This window comes from Zootoca vivipara, chromosome 3, assembly GCF_965207765.1.
Source record: "Zootoca vivipara chromosome 3, rZooViv2.hap1.1, whole genome shotgun sequence".
In the NCBI taxonomy this organism is placed as follows: Eukaryota; Metazoa; Chordata; class Lepidosauria; order Squamata; family Lacertidae; genus Zootoca; species Zootoca vivipara.
This window is the reverse complement of record NC_142586.1, coordinates 97,918,125-97,923,454: the sequence shown is the minus strand read 5'-3', so window position 1 is coordinate 97,923,454 and position 5,330 is coordinate 97,918,125.

Sequence of the window (5,330 nt, the reverse complement as noted above, 5' to 3'; positions counted from 1 at the left end):
CTCCAACAATGGAGATCCTGGTTTTCTGTCCCCATGTGTGCCTCTTCCAGACCAATGTATAGCACAAATCCTGGCTTGGAGGCACTTTTGTTCAATGAACTGAGTGGAGGTACTCGGATATCTGCCTTCAGGTCCAGGCTTACTGATGCCTCTGGGTGCACCTCTGTTGGGGCAAGGGGGCGAAGTCCTAGCAAAATGGTACAGCACATGTTTGACAACTCAGGCAGGAGTGGATTTAGAGGCAGATAACCAGGCAGCTACTTTCAAAGGCAGAGTTTGGGGTTGCCAGGCTCAGGAAACAGACTATCTTTGCAATTATCCATTCCCTGGCTGAAATAAATAGTATAAACAGTTCATATGGTATGAATGAATATAGATTTACAGAGGCTGGCATGCACATTTATCAACTTATATGACAGGGATGTATTATTTATGGATGCAAACTGTGTGCCAAAGTCATGAAATCGGCTACAAATGCAATGAAAAAGGAACATATTCAAAAGCTAAAGAGACAGAGGGACAGAGTAGATGTTCCTTCCCTGGAGCACAATTCGGTGTAGGGCTGACTCTTGCCAGTTTAGTCTCCAGTCAAAATGAGACCTTGGGAAGTGTGCTGGTCCACACAGAATAAGGGTGAAAAACTTCACCAGCACAGGAGCCTTCTGGGGTCCACAGGAGGATCACAGATGAAAGTGGGTGTAGCGATGAATGAGTTACCTTTGTGCAACAGGATGGTTTCTGCTCTAGTCATGCACCCCTCCCTACCCCCCACCCAGGCAAGCCAGAGGCATTATCAGAGTTCAAGGTAAACATTCCATACAGGCAAAAACACTCAATGAGGATGTGAATCAATGAGGTGAGGTGTGTGACCTAGGGGAAGAGGGTGTGACTGTGAAAGGGACATGGCCTAGAGGGAATAGAGGGGCCTGGATGCCAACATTTGGCTTCTGGGCTTGAGGTTCCGAACCCCTGGTGTAGAAGAATATATACTGGGTCAGATGGTCCTTGTGAGACTCTTCCCCCCCACCCAAGATTATTTTTAAAATAAAAAACCAGCCTGTTCCTTATCTGCAACAGCTAGGCCCCACCATAGCTGCCAAGTACCCCGTATTTCCCGGAAACCCCCCGTTTTTTCTTACCCTTTCCCTCTGGTCTCCCGTTTGAGCTTCTCTCCCGTTAATCTCCCTTATTTTGGCTCCTGTCGGCGGCCATTTTTCTGGTGTCGCTTTGCCCATCTATGGGCACCAGAAAATGCCCGGCGCCGGAAGTCGTGTCTACGCATGTCCGGAAATGCATAGATGCAACTTCCGGTGTCGCTTTGCCCATCTATGGGCACTGAAAATGGCCGGCACCAGTACCGGAAGTGTGTCTACGCACTTCTGGACATGCATAGACACGACTTCCGGTGTCGGCGCCAGCCATTTTCTGGTGCCCATAGATGGGCAAAGCGACACCGGAAGTTGCGTCTATGCAACTTCCAGTGTCGCGCGGCTGCCGATCCCGGATTTCTCCGTGAGAGACTTGGCAGGTATGGGCCCCACCTGCACTGTACAGTTAATGCAGCATCGTACCACTTAAACTGACATGGCTAAGCATGCCGAGAGTTGTTAGGAGACCCCTATTCCCCTCACAGAGCTACAATTTCCAGAGTTCCTTGGGAAAAGCGAATGATTGTTAAACAACTCTGAGAACTGTAGGTCTAGGTATGGAATAGGTCTAGGTCTGTTAATAACTTTCTTAGCTCCTTTAACAGACTACAGTTTCCAGGATTCTCTGTGGAAAGCTATGGCTGTTGTTTAAAGTGGTATGGGACGCAGGTGGCGCTGTGGGTTAAACCACAGAGCCTAGGGCTTGCTGATCAGAAGGTTGGTGGTTCGAATCCCCGCCAACCTAGCAGTCGAATCTCCTGCCTACCTAGCAGTTCGAAAGCATGTCAAAGTGCAAGGAGATAAATAGGTACCGCTCCGGCGAGAAGGTAAACAGCGTTTCCGTGTGCTGCTCTGGTTTGCCAGAAGTGGCTTAGTCATGCTGGTCACATGACCTGGAAGCTGTACACCAAGGTAGATGGCACATCTTTTTCAGGATCCCTTTCAGGATCCTTTGCTAGCCCAATACCTATGGGAAGCCCACAAGCAAGACCTGAGTACAAGATCACTCTCCCTGCTTGTGTTTCCCAGGAACCAGCATCCAGAGGCATATTGCCTGTGGCAGTGAAGGCAGAACATTTTTGCACACCAGGCTAGTTATATACATGACTTTCTTCTATAGGCAGCTGGGCAGGGCCGCAACCACAAAAAGTGGGCTAGGGCCCCTTTTGGTATTGCTTCTTGGCAAAAGAATGGCTTTCAATTCTCAAACAGCTTGAGCCAAGCATGCTTGGCAGTGGTAGAGTTTGACAAACACTTCTAACGTTTAGGCTCCAGTACCCAGTTGTATAAGAGCCAGAACCAAATGTTAAGGCAGAAGCAAGGCACAGAGCTCAACATAAAGCTCAAGTTTCTGGGCTCCACCATCAAGTGTTTCATTTTCCTCCCTCTCTCATAATCCTAGAAACCCAATGGAGGCATTGAATGAAGATGAATGTTAGAAGATTCAGGATATACAAGGGAAGGACTTCTTCACACATGGGGTTCACTATCTCAAGATGTTGACCATGGCTGTCAGCATGGGTGATTTTAAATAGGGATTAGACAAATTCAGCCAATGGCTACTGCTGGTCAGGATTAGGGATGGTAGAGGAATCTGGTTCAAAGGCATTTCTGCAGCCTAATTTTATTATTAATGCACAAGCACTCTTATTTATTTTCTTGCATTTATATCCCAACGTTTTCGTCAAGGAGCTAAAGGTGGGGTACATGGTTCTCACCCTCCTTCCTTAATTATCACAGCAACCACATGAGGTGGGTTAGGCTGAAAGGCAGTAACTGACCCCAAGTCACCCACTGAGCTTCATGACCGAGTGGTGATTTGAACCCTGGTCTTCCAGGTTCTAGTCCAATGCTCTAACCACTATGCCACAAAGACTCTCATTCTTTCTCTCTAGAAATTATATACAGTCCTCTCTCTCTCTCTCTCTCTCTCTTAGAAAAAAAGGTGCCAGTACTCACCACGAAGTTGTTACACTAAATGTCACACTTTTAAAATTGGGGGGGGGGGGGGTGCCAGCAATGCGTACCCTTGAGTACCCCCCCACCCAAAAAAGCACTGGCTATATATGCATTTCTACATCTGTTTGCATTCTGGTAGCTGCAGTCTCTAAAGAGAATGAAACATTAGTTGATTATTGATTACAATTGATTATTGATTATTGATTATTGTATTTTAATATCCTTCTGGAAGCCGCCCAGAGTGGCTGGGGAATGGCGGGGTATAAATAAATTATTATTATTATTATTATTATTATTATTATTATTATTATTATTACTATAGTAATCTGATACCTAGAAATACAGATGAAAGCTTGTGTCACAATAAAGTTTGTTGGCCTTTAAGATGCCACATGATTTGGTTTCTTTTTACTGCAGCAGACATAGTCTACCTCTTCAGAAACTGAAATATACAATTTGTTCAAACAGGGTAGTACCCTTGTACTAGACACTACCATCCGTTAATTTGCTCTTGGCAGCTATGGAAACTTAAGCAGTTCCAACATGTTTGGTAGGGAATACACATCCGTTGCTAAAAACAAACAAACCTGTTCTAACTCACCTTTTAGGGATGTTGTGGCCTCCCCATGAGATTGTCACAATGTATTTTCCTGGGGTTACTGGATAGTATTCAAAGGCATACACGCCATCCACATAGTTATGTTGTATGCATGGTGGAAGTTGTGGATACATACATACCTGCTGCCTGAACTATAAAAGACTTGTGAATGGTTGGAAGTCTTCAGAATCGCAGAATTTGCCCTCTGCCAGTCTCCAGGGTACACTGGCTAAAATGTACAGGTACATTGGATTCATAAGTCCAATATAGGGATGGACACAGAGACCATCAGTTCTGCATATGTTCACCCATAACTCGGGGCCATCCCATTTTTGTATTAATCAACATTTTAAAAATGAAATCGGCATTAAAGAATTGCCATATAGCAAATCTCCATACAGATTTAATATATACCATACATGTTTTCTCTCAAAATACACAATTCTAAATGTATTTTCTCTCAAACTGAAACCATTGTGTGTCTGTTGCAAACAGGGAAGTGCATTTGTACCTACATTTGATCCACACATTAGTCCAAGGGGTTCAGATCAGGTCAGTTTCCCATGCCCTAAGCACCTCCAAAATAGATGGCTCCAACGTGCCCTGAGCAGGGGGCAGTCCAGTCAATCAAACTGGCATGCAAGCCAAGGGTATTGACAATGCTCCCTTTAAAACAGAAGGTGACAATCAAAGTGGCATGCAAGCCAAGGGTATCAACAATGCTCCCTTTAAAACAGAAGGTGTCAAGCCAGCGGTGGCAATCTGGGAAATCTCACCTGGAAAAGTCTTCCCAGTGCAGAAGGCTGTGGGTACTTTCAGGAGAAAGCAGCCCACTATTCTTGCTGTTGTTTCATTCCTTCCTTGAGCTAAGAAACATTGGTGGTCCTCGGTCCTGCAAAACAAGTCACCGCCAGCTGCAGTTCCTTTTCAGCCAGAGACAGGGCTTGGAACTGGTGACTGATTCTCCTTACGACCAGATGCATCTCCTCACTGCTTCAGTGAAGTCAACTGGAGCAGAGTTTTCTGTTCTTTGCAATTGCTTATCTGCTATTGTTGATTTGTTTGGGCTACTTACTAGAAATTATCATCCTGGAAAAAGGGAGAAGCGAGAGTGCCGCAACATTCTTTCCTGAGCCCATCGTTGTTCAACCTCTTTATAAACACCGTGGATGAAGGAAATGAGGGAACGCTCATAAAATTTGCAGATGACAGAAAACTGGGAGGGGTAGCTAATGTCGCAAAAGACAAAAATCAGGATTCAAGATGACCTTAAGAGATCGGACCCAAACTCACAACATGAATTTCGACAGGGACAAATGTAAGGTTCTACAATTAGGCAGAAAGATCCAGTTCCACAAATATAAGATAGGGGACATCTGGCTTGCATGTGAAAAGCATCTAGGGGTCTTTGTAGACCAAGAGCTGAACATGAATCAACAATAGCAAAAAAAGAGCAAATGCTATTCTAGGCTGCATCAACAGAAGTATAGTGTCCTGATCAAGGGAAGTAATAGCCCTCTCCCCATTCTGCGTTGGTCAGACCACACCTGGAATACTGTAATCACCCTGGGTGCCACAATTTAAGAAGGATATTGACCAGCTGGAACTTGTGCAGAGGAGGGCAA